Source organism: Mobula hypostoma, chromosome 20, assembly GCF_963921235.1.
Source record: "Mobula hypostoma chromosome 20, sMobHyp1.1, whole genome shotgun sequence".
Taxonomy (NCBI): Eukaryota; Metazoa; Chordata; class Chondrichthyes; order Myliobatiformes; family Myliobatidae; genus Mobula; species Mobula hypostoma.
Window position 1 is genome coordinate 14,430,316 of NC_086116.1, and position 25,525 is coordinate 14,455,840.

The following is a 25,525-nucleotide window of genomic DNA, read 5'->3' on the forward strand; positions in this document are numbered from 1 at the left end:
CTTAGAAATTACTAGGCTTACCCATAGCCCCCTATTTTTCTAAGCTCCATGTACCTATCCAAAAGTCTCTTAAAAGACCCTATCGTATCCGCCTCCACCGCCGTTGCCGGCAGCCCATTCCATGTACTCACCACTCTCTGCGTAAAAAACTTACCCTGACATCTCCCCTGTACCTACTCCCAGCACCTTAAACCTGTGTCCTTTTGTGGCAACCATTTCAGCCCTGGGAAAAAGCCTCCGACTATCCACATGATCAATGCTTCACATCATCTTATACACCTCTATCAGCTCAGCTCTCATCCTTCGTCGCTCCAAGGAGAAAAGGCTGAGTTCACTCAACCTGTTTTCATAAGGCATGCTCCCCAATCCAGGCAACATCCTTGTAAATCTCCTCTGCACCTTTTCTATGGCTTCTACATCCTTCCTGTAGTGAGGCGACCAGAACTGAGCACAGTACTCCAAATGGGTTCTGACCAGGGTCCTATATAGCTGCAACATTACCTCTCGGTGCCTAAATTCAACTCCACGATCAATGAAGGCGAATACACCGTATGCCTTCTTAACCACAGAGTCAACTTGCGCAGCTGCTTTGAGCGTCCTATGGACTCGGACCCCGAGATCCCTCTTATCCTCCACACTGCCAAGAGTCTTGCCATTAATACTATATTCTGACATCATATTTGACCTACCAAAATGAACCACCTCACACTTATCTGGGTTGAACTCCATCTGCCTCTTCTCAGCCCAGTTTTGCATTCTATAAATGTCCCGCTGTAACCTCTGACAGCCCTCCACACTATCCACAGCACCTCCTACCTTTCTGTCATCAGCAAACTTACTAACCCATCCCTCCACTTCCTCATCCAGGTCATTTATAAAAATCATGAAGGGTAACAGAACAGATCCCTGAGGTCCACCTCTGGTCACCGACCTCCATGCAGAATATGACCCGTCTACAACCGCTCTTTGCCTTCTGTGGGCAAGCTAGTTCTGGATCCACAAAGCAATGGCCCCTTGGATCCCGTGCCTCCTTACTTTCTCAGTAAGCCTTGCATGGTGTACCTTATCAAATGCCTTGCTGAAATCCAGATACACTACATCTACTGCTCTTCCTTCATCAATGTTTTTAGTCACATCCTCAAAAAATTCAATCATGCTCGTAAGGCACGACCTGCTCTTGACAAAGCCATGTTGACTATTCCTAATCATATTATACCTCTCTAAATGTTCATAAATCGCCTCGCAGGATATTCTCCATCAACTTACCAACCACTGAAGTAAGACTCACTGGTCTATAATTTCCTGGGCTATCTCTACTCCCTTTCTTGAATAAAGGAACAACATCGGCAACCCTCCAATCCTCTGGAACCTCTCCCATCCACATTGATGATTCAAAGATCATTGCCAAAGGCTCAGCAATCTCCTCCCTCGCCTCCCACAATAGCCTGGGGTACATCTCATCCGGTCGCGGCAACTTATCCAACTTGATGCTTTCCAAAAGCTCCAGCACATTCCCTTTCTTACTACCTACATGTTCAAGCTTTTCAGTCTGCTGCTATATACACTCCACGTCCCTGAGTCCATGATTGTTGCAGCAGTCTGCAGTCAAACACAATATTGCTTGTCTTCTGCTGAGCAAACACTGGAGGGCAGCACCGACTCCTGCATGAATGCCAGGCCATGCCATCTACATCAATCTACTTATGTATGACATGATCTATCTGAATGGCATGTGCTCAAAAGCTTTTCACTGTCTCCGTAGAGATGACAATAAGAAACCAGTACCAACCTGTTCAAAACACCAATAAGAGCAAAAGAACCTAAGGGATTATGCTACATGTACTAGATAGGGAGGTTGGTGACTAAGGACAGATAATGGGAGCTACAGTTATGTTCTACAAGTTCTCCAAGAAAAACCTACTGACAGCATCTGTGATAATTACTTTAAGATGTATTGATTTGTTGACAGTTTAAACTCAGCTTTGCCAAATGACAATATGATCATTGTCCAAACTAGTCCATCCTCCCTCAGGTTTACCCATAGATTTGCTTCAGTCGTACGTCAGTGGCTGTAACTGGGAAGTCGTGGATGATTTTGGGCTTGGAAGTACTAATAGTTAGTGACCTATGACAAAGATAAAAAAAATTTCCTAACACACCAAATCATTTCAAGCAAAACCAGTGCCAATGTTTGAGCTCAAAGAACCATTGTCAGAACTGGAAGAGAGGAAAACAAATCAGTTGCAGAGAATCCGGTGATAGGGATGGATAGGACAAAGGAAATACTTCTGACAGCTTGATGTCCAGGTTGCCCATCTGCTCCAAGCGCCTGCAGAATGCTCTGGTTCGAAGATTAACGAGAGCAATTAGAGAAAGAAAACACAAATGAAGGTAATTATTGAACTGTGAAATGCAGACCAGAGCTGCTGCTGGAACCTGGAACCAAAAACAGTACACTTGAGAAGGCAGAGAAGGAGAAAAAATAATAGACAGCTTTGGGAGTCTGCTAGTTTTTCTGGTCCAATAAGCTGCACTCCTCAGTTACTTAACCCTAGCCTAATCACAAGATAAGTTACAATGTTCAATTAATTACTAACTGGTACATCTTTGGACTGTGGGAGGAAACCAAAGCACCAGGAGGCAATGGAGGAGATATGTAATGCTCGAAACCATTCCCTTGAGATGGAAAGCGTGAGGGATCCAGAAAGGGAAGGAAGAAGTCAAACCAGGGCCATGTGAACAAGGGAACCAGGGAAATGCACAAACAGTCAACATTTCTGGCAAAAACCCTTGACCACGACTGGAAAGGAAGAGGGAAGATACCAGAATAAAAAGGTGGAGGGGGGGTAAGGATGATGGCTAGAAGGTGATAAGTGAATCCTGGTGGGTGGGAAACTTAAATGGCTAAAGAGGAAGAATCTGATTGGGGAGAAGAGTGGACCATAGGACAAAGGGAAAGAGGAGCGACACCGGGGGAGGTGACAGGCAGGTAGGAAGAGGTAAGAGGCCAGAGTGAGGAACAGAAGAGGGGAGAAGGGGATTATTTTATTGGAAGGAGTAATCAATATTAATGCCATCAGTCTGGAAGTTACCCAGACAGAATTTAAGGCATTACTCCTCCACCTTGAGGATGGCCTCATCATGGCACAACATGTTAGAATGGAAGTGAGAATCGGAATTAAAATATTTGGCCACCGGGATGTTCTGTTTTTGTTGGAAGGAGCAGATGTGTTCAATGAAGTGGTCCCCCAATTTACGACGAGTCTCACCAATGTAGAGGAGGTTTCATCCATAGTACAGGGTGCAACAGGTGACCCCAGCAGATCTGGATGTGAAGTGTTGCCTTACCTGGAGGTGATGAATAGGCAATTGTAGCACTTCGGCCATTGCAGGGATAAGTGCTGGAAGGGAGGTTAACGGGGAGAGACAAATGGTCAAGAGAATCATGGAGGGAGCGATCCCTGCAGAAAGTGGAGACCGAGGGTGGGGGGGGGGGCGGTGGGAAAGTGAAGATGTGTTTGGTGATAGGTTCCATTTGGAGATGGCGGAAGTTATGGAGAATGATGTGCTGGAGGTGGAAGCTCACGGTGTGTTCGGTAAGGACAAGAGGAACTCTGTCCCTGATAAAGTGGTGGGAAGATAGAGGTAGTGAAGATGTTCAGGAAATGAAGGATATGCAGATGAGGGTAGCATCAATGGTTCATCAACAGTGTTGAGCTGAGATTTTCAATTTTCTAGGTGTGAACATCACCAACAGCTGTCCTATTCCAACCACATTGACATCACGGTCAAGAAAGAAGAAGAAGAAGAAGAAGAAGAAGAATATCTTTATTGTCATTGTTGGGGAGCAATGAAACACAGTTTAGCAGCTCAACGTTTTGCAGCAAGACAAAGAATATATACATAAAATAAACTCTAAAACCTCAGGAGTGCAGTCCAAAATTAATAATATATGGATGGGGGGGGGGTAGGACTATTGCACACCTGCCATTCCTGGAAGTGTGGTGCATTTAGCTGCCGCCGTCTTAGGAGGGGGGCAGGAGAAGGGAAGGGGGTGTTATACATTTCACTGCTTGTGGGTAGAAGCTGTTAAGGAGTCTCTTTGTTTTCGTCCTTAATGCTCTGTATCTCTTCCCAGAAGGTAGAGGGGAAAACAGGTGATGTCCAGGATGAGTGGGATCCTTTGAAATACAAGTAGCCTTCTTTTGAAGTCTGCCAGTATAAATGTCTCTGAGGGAGGGTAATGTTGTGCCAATAACCCGCTCTGCTACCCTCACCACCCGCTGCAAGTCCTTCCTGTTCTGTTCTGTGCAGCTGGCAAACCACACTGCACAGCAATACATCAGGAGGCTCTCTATAGTTGTCCGATAGAAGTTGATCAGCAGGAGATGAGGGAGGAGAGCGTGCTTTAGCTTCCTTAGGAAGTAGAGCCTCTGTTGGGCCTTCCTCACCTGATAAGAGATATGGGCAGTCCAGGTGAGGTCAGCCGAGATGTGGACGCCGAGGAACTTGAAACTCTCTACTCTCTCCACCTCTTTCCCGTATATGTGCAGAGCAGAGTGCTCGACGCGCTTTGATTTCCTGAAGTCTACTATCAGCTCCTTGGTTTTTCTGATGTTCAAGTCCAGGTTATTATGAGAACACCATTCTGTCAAATGCTGTACCTCCTCCCTAGGGCTGTCTCATCACAGTCTGATATGATACCTATTAGGGTGGTATCGTCAGCAAATTTGACAATGGTGTTGGTGGGGTGAATGGTAGAGCAGTCATGGATGAAAAGAGAATAGAGGATGGGGCTGAGAACACACCCCGGTGGTGTACCGGTGTTCAGGATGAGAATAGATGATGTGTGTTCTCCCATCCTGACACTTTGGGGTCTGTTACTCAGAAAATCCGGTATCCATGAGCACAGTGGGCTGCCAAGGCCCAGGTTGCTCAATTTCTGCACCAGTTTGTAGGGGATGACTGTATTAAAAGCTGAGCTGTAGTCCACAAACAGCATTCTTACATAGGTGTTATCCTGATCCAGGTTTGTAAGGGCTGTGTGGAGAGCTGTGACAACTGCTCTGTCGATCTGTTTGCACGATACGCAAACTGGTATTTATCAAGGTCAGCAGGTACGGCAGACTTAATATAAGACAGTATGAGTCTCTCAAAACATTTCATGATGATAGGAGTTAGAGCAACTGGGCGATAGTCATTAAGGCAGTTCACTGTACTTTTCTTTGGTATGGGTATTATTGTGGCTGATTTAAGGCAGGTGGGGACTACAGACTGTAGTAGCGAGAGGTTGAAGATGGTAGTAAATACTCCCGCTCGTTGATCTGCGCAGTCCTTAAGAATCCTTCCAGTATCTCCATCTGGGCCAGCTGCTTTCCTCGCATTGACTCCGCGCAGGGCGGATCTGACCTGGTGTTGGTGTGATTGTATAGGGTCATCCTTCTCTGATAGTGCTGACTGGATGTCGACTTCTCCAATCTGGCTGTCAAAGCGAGAAAAGAACTGGTTCAGAGTGTCTGGCCGTGTCCTATCTGAGGAGTTTGCGACTGTATCGCTGTCCTTGTAGCCAGTAAGAGTCTTTATCCCCTGCCACATACATCTGGAGTTGTTATTGGTAAAGTGCTCCTCTATACGCTGTTTCTATCTGCGCTTGGCCTCTCTGATGCCACTTTTCAGGGCTCTTCTTGCCTGCCCATAGGCCTGTAGATCCCCAGATTTAAAAGCAGCATCCCGTGTTCTTAGCAAGATCCTCACCATGCTATTGAACCAAGGTTTTTGGTTGGGGAACACCTTAACAGACTTTGTGTCCGTGACATTCTCAGCACAAAAGTATATATATGAAAAAACAGCTGATGTGTGCCCTTCCAGATTTCCCCCTTCATCAAAAACTTCCCAGTCTGTGTTATCAAAGCAGTCTTGTAGGGCAGAGGAAGCCTCCTTAGTCCATACTTTGACTGTCTTCATATATGGTCTTTGTCTACAGCTGAGTGGTTTATATGCCGGGGTCAGGGACAGAGACAGATGGTCTGAGAGTCCCAAATGTGGCAGAGGGCTGGCTTTATATGCATGAGGAAGATTGCAGTAGACTTGATCCAAGGTGTTCTTTTCCCTTGTCGGGAAGTTCACATACTGATGGAATTTAGGTAAAACAGACTTCAAGTTGGTATGATTGAAGTCCCCAGCTGCTATAACAATGCTGTCTGGTTGTGCTGATAGACACTGGCTAATGGAGTGATGTAAATTCTCCATAGCTAGATCACCAACATCTCCACTTCCTCAGGAGGCTAAATAAATTTGGCATGTCCCTGTCAACTCTTACCACTTTTTATCGACGCTCCATAGAAAGAATGGCTTGGTATGGCAACTGCTCTGCACATGACTGAAAGAAACTTGCGCGACTTGTGGACACAGCTGAGTACAACACAGGGACCAGCCTCCCCTACATAGACTCTGTCTATCTCACCGCCTCAGTGCTGCCTCTTGCTGAGAATTTTCTGCTTTTATTTCAGATTTACAGCATCTGCAGTTTTTTTTAAAATAAGTACTCATGTGTACTAATGGTGTGATGGTCAGGTGCTTCTGGCTTTCCCTCATCCACATCTAGCTGAAAGTATGCTTGGGGTAAGTCCAGTTTAATAAAAGACTTGGCCCAAGCAACTCTGCATTCAAGTCTTGAAACATTGGCAGAGCCCTTTGCTCATCATCAATTGCCTAATTCAGAGTTATTTTGCAATTGCTGCAGAGTCTGACTATCTTACTCTATCTTCTTACATACAATCACCATCACAAGCATCTTTTTAGTATAATTTATTTTCAGTATGCCTTTGTTTGCAGAACTCTTCTTGACTTTTTAAGGAATAGGAACCAATGTGATTCCAGCTCTGTTCCAATCTATCACAGCAAGACCCTCCTCATCATTGAGCACACTTACAAGGAGAGCTGCCACAAGAAAACAGCATCTATCATCAAGGACCCTATCATCCCGACCATGTTCTCTTCTCACTACTAACATTGGGTAGGATATACAGGAGCGTAAGTTCCCACACTGCTGAGTTATTACCCCTTAACCACCAGGCTCCTGAGCTAGTAGAGATAACTTCACTCACCTCACCACTGAACTGACTCCTCAAGCAACACACATCAAAGTTGGTGGTGAACGCAGCAGGCCAGGCAGCATCTCTAGGAAGAGGTACAGTCGACGTTTCAGGCCGAGACCCTTCGTCAGGACTAACTGAAGGAAGAGCTAGTAAGAGATTTGAAAGTGGGAGGCGGAGGGGGAGATCCAAAATGATAGGAGAAGACAGGAGGGGGATGGATGGAGCCAAGAGCTGGACAGGTGATTGGCAAAAGGGATATGAGAGGATCATGGGACAGGAGGTCCGGGGAGAAAGACAAGGGGTAGGGGGAACCCAGAGGATGGGCAAGGGGTATATTCAGAGGGAGAAAAAGGAGAGTGAGAGAAAGAATGTGTGCATAAAAATAAGTAACAGATGGGGTATGAGGGGGAGGTGGGGCATTAGCAGAAGTTAGAGAAGTCAATGTTCATGCCATCAGGTTGGAGGCTACCCAGACGGAATATAAGGTGTTGTTCCTCCAACCTGAGTGTGGCTTCATCTTTACAGTAGAGGAGGCCGTGGATAGACATGTCAGAATGGGAGTGGGATGTGGAATTCAAATGTGTGGCCACTGGGAGATCCTGCTTTCTCTGGCGGACAGAGCATAGGTGTTCAGCAAAGCGGTCTCCCAGTCTGCGTCGGGTCTCGCCAATATATAGAAGGCTCCTCAATCTGTTTTTGTTATTATTCACACGTTTTGACTTCTTTCGCACATTGGTTGTTTGTTGGTCTTTGTATATAATAGAACTTCTTTAGAAGTTCTATTACATTTCATCATTTTCCTGTAAAGCCTGAAAGAAAATGAATCTCAAGGTAGTGTAGCTAATATATATTGTATGTAATAAATTGTATGTTAATAAATTTACTTTGAACTTTGAACGACTATTGATCCAGGATTGACGTGTAGGCATTTTTGAAGATGCTATCACACCTGTAGTGTAGTGAATATCTGTGTGAGCCCTGAATTCATCCATCCAGTTAAGTTCAGTTTTCTGAATCAATCCTTACTCAAAAATGTTGGTCCCACAATAGTATCAACTGCAGGCAGTCTCTAGGTTACAAATGTGTTTCATTCCTGAGAGCTGTTTGTGACCTGAACTCATTGTAAGTTGGAAATAAACAACAATAGTGTGTAGGAGCAGATCACTAAAATGCCCGTACAGGAGAGCGACCTGCACAGGCACAGCCGACTCTGGCTGAACATGACTGGCACTCCCAGCTCTTCCCAGTTCAACCTTTCCCCTGACTGTCGCAGCTGAGAGAAGATGGGGTTGGCTGGGGAAAGAGGACATGCAGGAGTACCATTCCCACCCAAAAGAAGATGTCTGTAGCCTCACAATAGACATCCTCATTCACTCCAGTGTCCCAAGCTTTCAATCCCCAAACATACATATATGGTCCTCTTAAGATTAGACCAAATGGCCTAATTCTGTTCCTATGTCTTATGGTTTTATGGTACAAGTAACTTAACACACAGTGACCTTTGAAACATTTTAGCATTGTATTTTCTCCTTAGCTTTAGGCTATTTCCTCAGTTAGTCTTGAAAATGACAAGCTTGTTTTAAGCATAGGTGACTGAACTTCTTGTCATAAGTATCTTTAACCAAAATGAAACAACTCCTCTTGCATCAACCTGCATTACTAACAACTTGCTATTAATCAGCTCTGTGAATTCAGAATCTAGTTGTTGCATGTTGAAGTGGTAAAGGTTATTGCCAGCCTTATCTATGTTCTTCCTGGCATTATACAAATTCTCTGTTTGTGATTTCTCACCTTCCTAATGGATGGAAAAGGCCTGGAAAGATATTGATTGGCTAGATGCAGGTAAATGAGTCTAGCTCAGATAGATATTTTGGTTGGTATGGATCAGATTCAGATTAATTTTTTATCACGTGTCAGGAAATGTAAAGGAGGCTTGACCGAAACATAGAGCAGCAGAGACAATTTAGCAATGAGAGATTAATTTAATAATGAACTGCTAAACATCAAGCCATGAGGGGCCACAAAACAAGGGGGGGGGAATAGTTAACACAACAAGGCAATGAGATTATCGAAGGCTAGAAGCAACTGGTTGAGGCTGGCTGGTTTGATGAGTGAACAAGGACTGTGAATGTGAGCCGGGTTTAAATAGGCTGCAGGTGATGGGTTGGAAATAAGTGGCAGGTGATTCCTGGTAGCGGGGTGAAGACTGGGAAGCGCTTGCCTGTGAAAGTCTGACAGGACTCCCCCAACCCCCTGCCGCAACCAGCACCTGACAGCCCAGGATGATCCAGGTGGGACTCCTTGATAAGCAATAGATCCAAAATGAAACTGAATGGCACCAAGGACCTCTCCTCTGTGCCATACCCCTCCCATGATGACGTGAATCTATCAACCAGCAGACCGTGTACACGTTCCCCCATCCTAGGTTCCAGAGTTGTGGGCTCAGGTAGATTGGGTGGTCCATGAACAATCAGCTTGAGGTAGAACATGTGGAAGGTAACGTTTATCTTAAGTGACGGTGGCTGCTGGAGACGATAAGCGACTGAATTGATGTGATGAGTGATCTTGAAGGACCGATGAACTGGTTCAAGAGTTTGCGGGAATCAGTAAGCAGCAGCAGTTCTTGAGTCAACAGCCAGACACTGTCCCCAGGCCAGAGTGGTCTGGCTGGGCACCACCAACAGTTGGATTGGTGGCAGCAGATATCGGTGGCAGCTCGGATAGCCCTCCGAGCACTCTTTCAAGCATTCCAGTAGGAGCGAACCAAGGCCCTGGTAGACAGTACCTCTACTGTTAGCTCCTCCGCAGGGAACAACAGGGATTGGTAGCCATGAAGCATTTCAAAGGGTGACATACCTGTGGCAGAGGAAGCGTGTAAATTGTGGGACAGCTCAGCCCAGAGTAGATACTTCTTCCGTGCAGAAAGGTTAAAGGTGGCAAAGCATCACAGAAACTTCTCCACTTGCTGATTGGCTTTTTCTGACTGACTGTTGGACTGCAAATGATAACCAAAGAATAAACTCACTGAGATGCAGAGGAGGGAAGAAAAGGCTCGTCAGAAGTGGGAGACGAATTGTGGGCTCCAGTCCAACACAATGCCCTGAGGGAAACCATGGAGGCAAAATACATGCTGGAGAACCAGATCTGCCATCTAGGTAGCTGATAGAAATCTGAGGAGGGCAATGAAGTGGGATACCTTGCAGAGCCAAACTAATAGTCATGATTGCCATGGGCCCATCAGAAGGTGGCAAAGCCATAATGGAATCCATGATAATGTGGGACCACAGGCATCGAGGGTCTAGTTGGAACCATAGGAGTCCAGGGGCCCACCGGTTGCAGGAATTGGACAGGGCACATTGAGGGCAGGCAGTCAAAGAGTGATGAACATCTGCGATCATGGCGGGCCACCTGATCCAGCATTGCAGAAAATAGACAGATAGATAGATAGACAGACATACTTTATTGATCCCGAGGGAAATGGGGTTTTGTTACAGTTGCACTAACCAAGAATAGAGTATAAATATAGCAATATAAAACCATAAATAATTAAATAATAATATGTAAATTATGCCAGATGGAAATAAGTCCAGGACCAGCCTATTGGCTCAGGGTGTCTGACCCTCCAAGGGAGGAGTTGTAAAGTTTGATGGCCACAGGCAGGAATGACTTCCTATGACGCTCAGTGTTGCATCTCTGTGGAATGAGTCTCTGGCTGAATGTACTCCTGTGCCCAACCAGTACATTATGTAGTGGATGGGAGACATTGTCCAAGATGGCATGCAACTTAGACAGCATCCTCTTTTCAGACACCACCGTCAGAGAGTCCAGTTCCATACCCACAACATCACTGGCCTTACGAATGAGTTTGTTGATTCTGTTGGTGTCTGCTACCCTCAGCCTGCTGCCTCAGCACACAACAGCAAACATGATCGCACTGGCCACCACAGACTTGTAGAACATCCTCAGCATCGTCCGACAGATGTTAAAGGACCTCAGTCTCCTCAGGAAATAGAGACGGCTCTGACCCTTCTTGTAGACAGCCTCAGTGTTCTTAGACCAGTCCAGTTTATTGTTAATTCGTATCCCCAGGTATTTGTAATCCTCCACCATGTCCACACTGACCCCCTGGCTGGAAACAGGGGTCACCTGTGCCTTAGCCCTCCTCAGGGTCCATTGTGTGAATGGATAGCCAGAGAGGGGTGGGCCCAGTGGAATACCTTGGAGTGCACAGCCGCTGGCAGGTACGTATGGTTGTCAGGTGTAACAGCTGGAGAAGGCTTGTGCTGTAGGGTCCAGTTCTCAAAATCCCAGATGGCTGAGACGAGGATCTTCGACAATGGATTGATGGGCTGAGGGTTGATCTCCACCTGCATGGATTTACGGGGTGATGTCAGGCTGTTGGGTCCCCACCTCAACAGTGAACCAGATGACCAGGTGAAGTGAGGGTCATGGGTGGAGAGCCAAGGGTAACCCAAGATGAGAGGAACGTTGGTCGAGTCAATAAGGAGCAATTGAATGGGCTCACAGTGCTTACCAATGCTCATATGCACAAGTCAGGTGGATGCTCTGACCATTCTAGATCCCAAGGGGTGTCTGTCAATGGCCAGGATGCAGAAGGGGTGAGAGACAGGCTCGGTGGGGAGTCCAACCGGCACAGACAGAGTCCCCTACAGAAAGTTGCCTGCAGTGCTAGAATCCACCAGAGCCTCCTGTGTGCTCAGAGCTGTCGGTCTGTGGGGGAGAACAAACCCTCATGTAGGTTCTGTGTCCTTTAGGACGTGGATCTTGTTGCTGCCGTTGTTCCTTGCATCATTTGGAGGTTCACCCATCCTGTCAGGAATTGTACAGGAAGCTTAGCCCAAGTGCAGAGCAATGGAGATGATTTAATGGTGAGCAGTTTATTAATAAACTGCAAAATAACAAGCTGAAAATCAAGAGAGTACAGATACTTAACACAACAAGGTAACTGAAGGCTAGTAGCAACTGGTTGACGCTGGCTGGTTTGATGGATGAACAAGGACTGTGGATGAGAGCGGGTTTAAATAGGCTGCAGGTGATGTGTTGGAAACGAATGACAGGTGACTCCTGTTCGCTGTGCTGGCCTGTCAACATGTACATTGAAACATACAGTGAAAAGTGCCATTTGCATTCACAACTGACACAACCTCAGGATGTGCTGGGGGAGGCCTGCAAGTGTCGCCACACATTCTGGTGCCAACATAGTTTGCCCACTGTATTCACGGAACAACAACAGCAAAACAAACAATCCCATCCATCCACCCACCCACACAGACACTCCCCCAACCCAGGACAGGCTGTCCATAGGTGTGGGATTATAAGGGTGCCAGATTGAGGGCAAATGGAGAATTTAAAGGGAAACTATCCATAGATGTTTTCAGGATTCTGACTCTACATTTTAGACCTGGCCTCGTTGGCAGCCTATAAATTAACCTTGAGTTGGTATGGTGAAATCATGTTTTCAAAATGTGTGAGTCCTGTTACACACAGAAATGAACATTAATGCATTTTAATGAGTAAGCGCTCAAAAAAAATAATTGTTGTTTGCCATTGGTTTTAAACTTTTGCATGCTGACAAACTGTTACAAAATATGATTGAATTTCTAGGACGGTACAATTTCTAAGAAATTCTCGGACACTATATACTTTCTAAGAACTATAAAAATTCTGTCACTGAGAAATGGACTCTTAGTATCAAATGTGTATATAGAACCAAGCAGGATGTTTAGAAGTAATTATTACTACTTCCATTGTTCACACATATGTATCAGCAAAGCAATGCCCTTTCTTTTTTTCAACATGGAAAATGGCCACATAACTGTTCATAGACAGATATCGCTACAAACATTAGGTTGCATGGAATCTACCATTTCAGCACTTCCAGGGCATCCACAAATTTCTTGTAGTGAAATATAATCATATAACTTATAAGTAAACCACTCAGCCAATTTCCACTCTGCAGCTACTTCTACACAAAGCTTTGAAAATGGGAGTCTAATCCCAGATCCAAAGAGTGTCTATACTTTGGGAAAGCCATCCAAAGTGACTGTAGGAACAAAATGCATTAGGGGTTCCCTTTCATTTCAGTCCACCTCCGTACGTTTCAAATAGAGAGAGTGCAGGACATATTTTATAGTGGACGAGTCAACTATTCCATTATATAAAAATATCTTAAAGATGAGGAGCGCACACAATGGGGAAAGATTATAGTGCAATTTCCTACATTCCAAAGGCTGTCCAATGTGCATTTAAGCTGGTGGAACATGTTGAATTCTTTGAGATTTTTCGGTTATATTCTTCTGAGAACCCCAGTGTTCTCCATTGAGCAGACATCTGAATCATTACAGATGAAAATAAGAAGAGGCGAGTACTTGGTGCAGGGTTTACCAAAAAAGTGAGTGAGCTTTTCCATTTTGTCACACATATGTCAAGACTGTCTGTAGGATTAGATTATGCCCAACCTTGAATTACTGTGTCCATAAATTCCAATTGTATAATGTATAAATCTGTACACTGCGTAATCTAAATGACTATTATATAATTTGTCATTATTTGTTATTATCCCTAAAATCAGCCTTATTGAATGATATTCAGTGTAACACACAGATCATGCCGGAGGAACTCAGTAGAATAGGCAACAACTACAGAGAGGAATAAAAAGTCAACATTTCTGCCTGAGACCTTTCATCTAGGCTAACGAATGGTCTTGGCCCAAAACATCAACTCTTTATTCCTCTCCAAAGATGCTACCTGACCTGCTGCGTTTCTCCAGCATTTCGTGTGTGTTACTCTGGATTTCCAGCATCTGCAGAATCTCTCTTGTGTGAACGATATTCAGCTTTGCCCTCATTGCTAAACTAAGCGAGTGCTATATCGTTGGGAACTGCCATGTTAGAAGCCCAAATGACAGATTCCAGGGTATTTTTTGCAGAATTCTCTTCATGACACCTGCCAACATACCTCCTTCCACAGGTCAACAAATGTAGATTACCCATTATATCATTTGTGGAGTTTGATGAATGGGGTGTTGTGTTTGTCTATGTAAAACAGCATCCTTATTTCAAAGTTCAAAGTAAATTTCAAAATTAGTTGACTAAGTTGAAGGCAATTGGGATATCCAGAGAAACAAGGAACGACTCAAGTACAACGTCTTACTTATGAACATTATAGAAGCAATTCAATAGTAGAGCAAATAGGAGACCCAGTAGGTTTAAGATGGTTGCGTGGTAATGCCTTCTCAGCAGTACATTCAATATTGAATATCTAGAGGGTGAGAAAATTGTGAGGCAGACAAACTGAGAGATAAGGTGAACCAATACAGGATCTTCAGTACAGGGCACTAATTTGAAATGGTTGCAGGTGCTGCTCTATAACAGAGAGAGAGAGAAAGAGAGAGAGAGAGAGAGACAGTATGCTCACATGTGTCACAAGCTGAAAAGGGCAAGAACAAGATAGGAATGAAATAGCAGGAGCCTGCAGAATGAATGTGAACAGACAAGCTAAAAAAGAGAAAACCCAGAGAGGATGCACCACTTTGTTGGAAGAGACTATTAACCAGAGGGTATAAATAGAGATTGCAACCAGTAAGTTGAAACGCCGTGAACAGTAAAGACAATTAGCAGTAGGAGGCTGAAACTGTAGTAGCATGAACAGCCTTTAGACACTAGCCATTGCTCTCTGTAGTATATAAAAATTCAGGATCTACTTAAAAAGAGAACACATTTAGAATCTAATGAGAGTATCTTAGTCAATGATTAGTAATCAACCTCTTTTCTTTTTCAGATGTCTTCTAAATCCTTTGTTTAAAGTCCAACATCAACAATGCAATAAAAGCCAACAGTACTGATGACTGAATACCTCTATACCCAGTTTGACCTCAAATCCATGGAATCTGATTTCCTTCTTTGTTTGATTGCTATAGTAAGCAACTGAAAGATGTTAAAAATCTGTCACGGAAGCTAAATGATTGATAATGAACACACCACAATGTAAGTTCATCGCTTGATTTCATCTCATATTAATTATAATTTCTACCATTTTCTAATTTTCAAAATTAAAAACATCTAAATGCCTCAGGAGTCATTAATTCAATTTTCCTCTTTGAGTCATAGTTGAACGTATCCCATCTGTTGTAATCGATAAAAAATATTTTCATGTTTGAAGAAGTCTGTGGTGTGTAGAGGTCTTCTTTGCATATGCATTACTTTGAGCCTAATTCCATAATAATTAAAAGGATGATGGTCAATCCATTAGTAATAACTGAGTGGTGAACATACGGTAAGTTTGATTTTGGAATCATCAGTTCCGGTGAGGCTGAGAAAATACAGACTGGCGTTGTCGGTATTGGTATTGGTATTGGTGTATTTGGCTAACGGTAGAGGTGTAAGGCGCTCCTGCCCACCGCTAGCCTCAGATCACCACTGGGTAAGGTGCAGCACTGTCTTAACCCCTCCCCCACCGATCAGGGTCACGGAAAGCCATGGGAGCAGATGCCAGACGGACAAACTCTGAAGAGTATTGATAATGACTGGAGTCACCCATCTTGTAAAGGCACTGCGAAAACAATTAATGTTCACTCCTTGTAAATTCATTCCTTATTTATTCTTCAGATTGTTGTCTTATTGTAGGACAAGTGGAGAAACCAAAGAGATACCAACAAAATCATGATCTTTATTAAAATAACTGCTTATTTTTTCAGGTTGCCTGCTTCCATGCTGAGCTGCATTCTGGGACGTACACTACTGGGAATTTGTGAGCGACTTTACCATTCAACTACTGTGCTGAGAGGGCCCAGTTAGGAAAATAATTTCATTAATTGCACCTGAACTTGCTTAATAAGAATGAATTCTAGGCCCCATATTTGTTTAGGGTCATTTAGAAGACAGTGGACTGTTTAGACATAGATTCATAGAGTGTTTGATTAATACAGAATGGGAAATGGTCATTTGGCTCAATTTGTCCATGCCCATTCAGATGTGCCCATCTAAGTTATCTACACTTGCACATGATTGACCCATATCTCTCTGAACTTTTCCTATCAAATCCAAGTGTCTTTTTAATATTATTAACTTACCTGCCTCAACTACTTCCTCTGGCAGCTCCATGTGAAGAAGTTGTCCCTCAGGTCTTTTTTTAAGTCTTTTCCATCTCACCATAAACCTGGACCCCCTAGTTCTTGGTTCTCTTTCATTGTTTAGGCCACAGTGAAAACTACAATGATGCCATTGTAATCTTTATTTGCACTGATGTGAGGGACACATGGTGAATAGATCATTATACAGCCTTGACAAGGACACCACATATTTTTTTGAAAACTGCATCCTTTCTGTTGTATTAGTAGTTAATAATTATTTCCTTAACTTATAGAGAATGAACTTGTGTGTACATTCTTTATAAGTTAATGAAATTGTTCAGAATATTTTATAACTGAGTTACACACACCATATTTCCTCTACACCCCAGTTAGGAAAGCAAATTCAATTTTTTCAGGACAGTTTAGAGGAAGATAATATTTGTCACAACCAGTTATACTGCATCATTAGTGTCGTTGAGAAGAGGATTCAGCATCATGTTAATGTGAACAGTGCTACATAATTTAAGGAAGAAACACTCAGGCAAAAGGCGTGAAACATCCTCCAGTCAAACTGCCTGGGTTTCACACTCGCTTTAGTAGAAGCGTGGTTTAGAGCAGAGCCAACTCAAGGAAAATGCTTTAGTGATTTTAATGTCAGCAGATGCAAAACGGTCTAGAACACAACCACTTGCCAATGTCTTTTGCTTGCATTTTTACCCCAAATCTAAGTTTTCCTTTCAACTTTCTTTGCCTTTCAGGAGATTGCTAGAAGAAGGTTATGCACGTGAGTTATACCAATGACAGATCACATCAAGCTCAATATTTATTCTCTTAACTTCATTCAAATGCCCATAATCGTTATCTACAGAGCAATATTGCTCTTGCGAGGTGCTGCAGCCTGCACCTAAAATGGGAATGCCTTCTTAGGTTAGAGTCTATGGGTGCCTATCCAATTGTAGAACTAGGATGCCCATGACAAACAAAACTGAGGATTCCCAATCAATCATAAACAAAATTCCCCAGGAAAAGGGACTGCCAATCCTTCATAATTTCCTGCAGTGCATCCTGGGAAAGATTACCTCATTGTGCTAGTTTGCACAGGTTCTATAAAACGCCCCATTAAATCTTGCCACTCACTAAGATTTTTTCTAATTGGAAATATTAGGTCTTAAAAATAAATTACTGCACTTTATAATATTTCTCTCAGGTGTGCACTGCCTGTGCTGACATTCCCCGGAACTTAAGGCTTTGAGAATTTAGGCATTCCCTACAAAACAAAATATAATGTTTGAATACATTTCAAAGGCACACCATGTGGGATCAGGATATGTCATAGCCCATTTGTGCATGAAGTACTGAGTTAGTGTTTAACTCCAACTAAATTATCCTTAGTAAAAATAGAACATATTGGCAATACTCAGCAGGTCAGGCTGAGACAGAATTATGCTGCTGTGATAGAATTCTATTGTTGAATTTCTATATTGAACTCATAATTTGCTGCATTGGTTCACTGGAAAATAAGCTCAAACCGTACAATCAGGATTGCTTTTTATTGGGAGAAATGATACTTCACAGTTCCATTAATGCCTGATTATAAGGAAGACTCCACGTTCCCAGCAGGAGTTGTACTTGCAGGAGATGCATCTTGGATAATCACTGGATTGCAGAATCAACACTCCTGTGTAACCCTTTCAAGAAGTGTCTTCTATTTATCTGTTTTGTTTTATTATTTCAACAAATAGAGGTGAGCACTTAAAATTCATTAGGCTGAAGAGAGCTCTCCTTCAAAAATTGTAAATTGTCATATTCTGATTTACTGTATTAATCCACATGAATGCCAAATACTGTAGTTTCTGGAGTGACAGGAAACAGCAACACATAACCTTTTATTACTTATGTTCTGATACTTACTATTAGCCACTTCCATTTCCTCATTTATCTGCATATTTTCAAAAGTGCCCCAAAAATGAGATTGCAGAATTCAAGAGCCACAAGGTAATTTTGCAGCTCTATAAAACGTTGGTTAGACCACACTTGGGGTATTATGTGCAGTTCCCATCACCTCAAAAAGGATGTGGAAGCTTTAGAGAGGGTGCAGAGGAGGTTTACCAGGATGCTGTCTGGACTAGAGGGCATAGCTTATGAAGAATCTTCACTGATAAACTTGCTATCCTCTTAAAAATAAATCATTACTTTTGCTTTCAACCTTTAAGAAGTTCAATGTATCTTAAATCTTGTCTCAATTGCAGGGAGTACATTGTCTATTTGCTTGATCTGCGAAAAGATATAAAAGAGGCTGATTAAGACTGAGGTTGTATTTGGAGATGGTCTGAGAACCCATCATGGGGAACTGCCTAGTACAATCTATAATCATCTCCAGGAAGTACCAGATGTGACACATGATTACAAAATAACAATGAATAATATGTGAACTTACATTGCATATAATTTTAGAACATTTCTTCACCTACAAAAATGGCTTATTTATATATTTACAAACAGATCACAATTATTTCACTTGGATTTTCTTTCTCTTTTACACCTCCATGTCAGAATATTTTCTTTCTGTTATATGATTGAGTCTAACACAGAAAAGTATGTAGTGATTCCCTTTGAAGGCTGAACCTGACGGCAGAATACAAGGTTACTGGCAAGGTTCTAAACAGTGTGGAGGAACAGAGGGATCTTGGGGTTCACACATATAGATCATTCAAAGCTGCAATGCAAATTGATAGGATGATTAAGAAGGTGTATGGTGTGTTGGCCCTCTGCAGTCAGGGGATTAAGTTCAAGAGCCACAAGATAACGTTGCAGTTTTATAAAACTCTGGTTAGACCACAGTTGGAGTATTTTTTTCAGTTCTGGTCACCACATTCTAGAAAGGATGTGAATGCTTTAGAGGGGGTGCAGAGGAAATTTACCAGGAGATTGCCTTGATTACTGAGCAGATCTTACGAGGAAAGATTGAGAAAGCTAGGGCTTTTCTTTTTGGCACAAAGGAGGATGAGAGATGAATTAATGGAGCAGTACAAGATAATAAGAGGCAAGAGGCATTGATAGAGTGGACAACCAGAGCCTTTTCCCTAAGGAAGAAATTACTAATACAAGTGGACATAATTATAAGGTAATTGGAAGGAAGTATAGAGGAGATGTCAACACACAGAGTGGTGGGTGTATGGAATGAGTTGCCAAGGGTGGTAGTTGAGCCTGATGCATTAGGCACATTTAAGAGACTCTTAGATAGCACATGGATGACAGAAATGCATAGGGCTATGTGCGGGGGGAAGGGTTAAATTGAATTTGGATAGTTAAAGTGTCATCACAACATTGTAGGCTAAATGGACCCATACTGCTCCAGGTTTCATGTTATTTTTGATGAATAATCCTGTCATGAATCATTGTATTTCTTTCCTGTTCCTTCAGGACTTCAGATATACTGGTCACAATATTAGTAGGTGGAAGGTAGGCGAGCTGGGGTTAATATTTATCTATTCATCAGGAAGCTGGCAGCCACGGTAGGAGCCTTCAATGCAAAACTCTGGCCAGAAATTGGGGCAAGGAGAATGGGAGCAGAAAAACTTGGAAGTGAGAGAATGGAAGGCCAGGAAAGGGATTAGAAAGGCTGGCCAGTGGGACAGGTTAGTTGGAGGGAAAGGGAATGGAGGAGGTAAGTGGCAATCAATCAGCCCCCCCCCCAAAGGACTGGGGTGAAAGATGATATGCATAGCTCAGAAGAGAGAGTTGGGAAGATCAAAAGCTATAGAAAAGAAGCACAAAGGAGCAGGGGAGGCATTAGAAGGGGAAGGTGGACAGTGAGGGTAGTAGAAGTTACGTTGACAGGGATTGGATAGAAAACACATTGCAGTGGCTGGTCAGTTGTGGGGTGGGGGAGGTGATCCACAATAGGGAGCTGAAAGGAAACACTCTTGCTTGTCTTCACAAAATCCTTGAGCAGAGTAGTAGATCCTGCAATCCTTACCTTCCTCTGGTTGTAGGCTCCATCATCCAGGAAACATGACCCAGAGTTGAACTTATAAACAAAGAAAAAAGGACCATGGTCTCTTCTACTACTAGTATGTTGACTCAGGCCTAGGGTCAGGGCCTTGCCTTGCTACTGGTGCCACGTAGCCCAGTACTACCTGTCTTCTGGTCGGGTTATCAGCAACTCAACTGGCACACCCTCGGTGCACTTCGGTTAACCAGGGAGGAGGGTGTGTAGGCACCCAGCAGGACTAAAAACAAAACCTGTCAAAGGGCGGATAAACTCTTTGTGAGTCAACAGCCACCTGCTGTCTGTGTGAGGAGTGGCACGCCACACAGTCTTTCGTTTCGCACCTTGTAAGGCATAAGGCATGGTCTCTTCACAAACTTTTAATGAGGTGGTGGCTGTGAGATACTGATACAAAAGGGGTTATGAGATATTTGAAAGCGTTTGAATTGGAGGAGATAAGGAGCAATAGAAAGGGCTAGAGTGTGGTTCCAGAGTATAGGGCCCAGACAGCTGAGCGTGGCCAACATTGGTGACTGAAGGTAATTCAAAGAACAACAATATCTCCTTTGCAGCATACTTACTGCATAATTTGCTGTTCAGTCTGCTGCTTGAAGTCATCACGCCCTGTAACTGTAACTGTCAAAATTTTCATTAGCTCTCTACATTCCCTGGACATCTAAAACACAAAGTTATTATCTATAAATTACTGCTCTTCAATTTTCCAGTGTTGATGTTCCCTCCAACATTAACATTAATCTGAACTCTAACTCTTGCATGGTATTTTTGACAAAGAATAAAATGCAGATATCTGATTCTTGGTGCTTCCAAGAATTAAGAAATGTTGACATGGAGTTTGTCCAAGGCCATTTAATCCTTCCTGCTTTTAAATGGAGTCATTGATATTTCTAGTAGAAACTAAATCTGAAGGAACGGAAAGGTTGGCATTTATCTTTTGTAACCTACGTTCAGCTATATATTATGATCGAGAATGGGACATTTGGAGGATTTAATGTACCTTAATTAGAAAAATAAATGGACATTTAGAGCCACACTTGAAGGAATTTCAAGCAGTTAAATGCTAAATAATATATATTGGCTTATGGCGACAAAGAATGTGCAATGGTTATCTTGTAGGAGGATTCTGTGAAAAACCTGCTCTTTGCAATGTTGGTACCAGCTTGAACCTTTATAAAGCAAAATGCCAAATATCTCAAGGTATTATTAAGTTCATTCATCAGAACAGTTCTCCTCTAAGCTCACCACTCATTTATCTTAGGACACCTTTACAGTTGACCTTCAATGAGGTTGATGAATGGGGAAGGTTCAGTGGTTATACTTGTGCAGACAGCCATTCAGTGGCCTCCTAGCACCCCTCTCCGTCCCCGCAGCGCTAAGACACATGCTCAGTTTTTTGAATATAACTTATCGGATTGGCTTGGCTTTCTCCATTTAATAATTATATATAATTTAATTGAGTTACTTAAAAAAAAGTAATTTAATCAAGTCAGCTCATAGCTCCAGGCCTCCATCAGTCTATTGTATCACTTAAAAAAAAAATTCTCTCAAGTACAAAATTGAAGATAAGTTTAACTTGGAATCCATCTGAAGTTTCCAACATTAAGTTGTCTGTTTTGGGGTTAGGTAGGCTGTGTTCACTCTGTAGGTGAGTTCAGCAACTGGTGGCTCTCAGTGAAGCATTCATAGGCTGCTGATATCAAGGCAAGAAGGTGACTTTTACAATTGAACTATGTTCCCTTTAGCTGGAGCTCAACTCTGAACATAGAAGCACTCAATTTACCTGCTGGCCATTTTGAAAAGAAATTAGTCAAATTAATTAAATGTGAACTTTCCCATTGGCCATTTTTATATAAAAATGCACTGATTGACAGGACATGGTCTGGATTCTCCATCATTCATCAACCAGCATCTGCTTCAGATCTCATGTATAGCACATCTTGTCACAGAGTGAAAGTCCTAACTAAAAGGGAAATCTTGTTTCCCTGTGTGCTGCTGCTCCAGTACAAACCTACCACTTCATTCACTGGCTCCTTCAGATAAACTTGTAGCTGTAGAGAGTTTTGAAGACTCATGTGGAATAGAATTGAGACAAATATCAATTCACATTCCTGCATCCCCATTTCGATCCTTTTTCAGGTTGTTGACACATTCTCCCTATGGGTACTTGGATTTCCATCATCAGGAGATCTGTTTTCTTTCCACATCCCAACGAGCCTTTGGTGGCTAACAACAGGAAATGCTGCCAGAACATAGCGTGTCAAGAAGCACCAGTGGACAGAGCCACAATTAACATTCCAGCTCAAAGACCCTTCATCAGAATGAAGAAAGAGGGAAAACAAGCTGGTCTCAGTAACAGAGAAGTCAGTCCTTGTAGCTAAGTGGCTCCAGTAAATTCCCAAATAGTGGAGGTCGGTGGCAAAAAAAACGTGAAAGAGGCATTGAAGGGTGTGTGAAAGAAAGTAATTTTCAGGGCTGCTGAGAAATTATATGATGGGAGTAGAGATTGACAAGGGGTTCTGTGGGGAGCTGGCATGAGCCTAATGGGGCTGAATGGCTTTCCAAGTCATTAGTAAGTCAGGCAACTGTACAGTCAATGAAAAGAAGTGATCTTTGTCCATTAGTCTGGAATGGACTGAATATGCAGCCTACTAAATGGCTCATTCTGCTATATCAGATCCGCATGACAAACTGACCTCTGGTGACTGAAAGGGAGAGACAAGTGCATCCTCTAAAATCCCCTGCACTTGTATCATGAATAGCCTTTGTTGTGGCCCCACCAGTACCAATGTGCCTTTGCTAAGTTCAGTTGCTATTACTTGTGCCATGTGCTTTCCTTAATCTTTTTTTCAAGTTATTAACTCCATCTTACTTATGACAGGCAAAGCTTAGAATCAATAACACTTCGGAATTGCAATTATTTCTAATTTCTAATTGGTACTAATTTTCCAATAAGTGTATTTCCCATTTTGGAAGTGGTTCTGCTATGGATCCTATTTTGTTTGTACAGGAGCAGAAAGGCCAAATCATCTTTGTACTGAGTTCTTCCAACCGTTTAGTAAAGCAATATAAATTGGTGAAACAATGTTAAAACAGAAAAACTTGAAGCTTACTTTGTGAACAAAGTGCAAACTGAGGGAAAACAACAGGAAACCAAACACATTAAAGGCAAAAACACAAATATAAGCAAGAATTAAGCTGTCATTTTAAATTTAATATCACATCTTGGCTTAGAAATGTTTTATTTCTAATGTAGTAAATGTGCTGAACTTTAATCACCGGGGTATACTAATGCAGTACAAGAACATATCAGATTATTTTAATACATCAACCAGAGTTTGTCAGAGCATGGTAATACACAGATTGGAGTGTAGTAGAGTAAATGAATATAATAACCAGATTATACAAATATATTCATTGGAGTAACACCATCTACCAGAGTTGTAAAGCACAATAACATATACCGTATTTGGAATAAACCAGAGTAGGACATAAGAGAAAAAGGATCAATCAATCTTAATCTTGAATAAACTCTATGAATGAGCAACTACTGACCTCAGGATTCCAAGAATTCACAACTATTCGAGTGAAGTTCTTCTTTCGTTTCAATTCTTAATGGGCAATCGCTTCTTATCTTAGACTATTTAAGTTTACTGCACAGAATGAGGCAACCTGGTCCATCACATCTGCAACTATTACAAAAGATCACCCCACCTAATCCTATCTTCCTGCTTTTGTCCTGGAGCAGACGATTCTTCAGGTACTTATGCAAACACCACTTAAACTTACCCGTTATGATCTGGCACTTTTATTTTGTTTACCTGCTCTGCACTTTTCCATGGCTTTCACACGTCATTGTGCATTTTTTGCCTTGTTCTATCTCAATCACTAATAATTCCATCTGTATAAACAATTTGCAAGACAAGCTTTTCACTGTGTCTTGAATAATAATAATAATAAACACAGTAAAAATTTCTGCTTCCACAACCCTTTCAGTCAGTGAGTACCAGACCCCTACAAGTTAATAAAAAATCATTTCCTCATCTCTCCTTTAATCTATAAGACCATGAGACATAGGAGTAGAATTAAGCCACTCAGCCATCGAGTTCATTCCACCATTCCATCATGGCTCATTGAATAACAAGTAAGAGAAAATCTGCTGATGCTGGAAATCTGAGCAACACACAGAAAATGCTGGAGGAACTCAACAGGGCAGGCAGCATCTATGGAAAAGAAGTACAGTCAACATTTCAGGCCGAAACCCTTCGGCAGGACTGGAGAAAAAAAAAGCTGAGTAGATTTGAAAGGTGGGGAGGGGAGAAAGAAAAACGCCACCAATAGGTGAAATGTAAAGGAGGAGGGATGAAGCAAAGAGCTAGGAAGTTGATTGGTGTAAATGATGAAGGGGGGGGCGGGAGTGGAGGCATTGCTGGAAGTTTGAGAAATCGCTGTTCATGCCATCAGGTTGGAGGCTACCCAAATGGAATATAAGGTGTTGTTCCTCCAATCTAAGAGTGGCCTTATCCCGACAGTGGAGGGCATATCAGAATGGGAATGGGAAGTGGAATTAAAATGGGTGGCCACTGGGAGATCCTGCTTGTTCTGGCAGATGGAGCATAGATGCTCGGCGAAGCAGTCTTCCAATCTACATTTGGTCTCCCGTTATACAAGAGGCCACACCGGGAGCACCAAACACCAAAGAAATTCTTCCTTATCTCTGTTCTAAATGGAAATCTAATCCTAATAAAGTTCTAAAACCTACTACTAGTTACTTCAGATTGATAATACTGGGTGAAAGTCTTTTTTGTTATTCTAATACTCTGACCCCCACTTCCAGGAAACACAGGAAGTGTTTTCCCATCTTTGACATGGTGTTTGGCAGAGGGAGAGACATAGGGGCGGACTGAACAGTCCACTAAGTTTTAGTAAGAACTGTACAGAACCAAAGGAAAAGTAATAAATTCTAGGCCAACAGGGCTGCTAGCTAAAAATTCTCAAGCTAAATTCTAAAGCCTTCGCTGTGGCTCAGAAACAGTAGCTTAATACTAAACTAATACTGTTCCTCTGCAGCATCAATGTAAGTTGTAATCTTCTTTCCCGGAACGTGATCGAAGGAAGCAGTGAGTGTTGCCGTTGCTATGCTTCAGTCAAGACGCAACAAAACTGAAACGAGGGGAAGGGAGTTAAATACAACCACGGCGAAACACTAATTGGCCGCAACGTGCAATCTCATGAGCGTGATTGCTGGCCCGTTCAGCTGCCCACCTGCGAGGACCCCCAGACTCCACAGCAGGGTCCGTGGTTGTGACAATTTCCTTCCATGTCAAAACT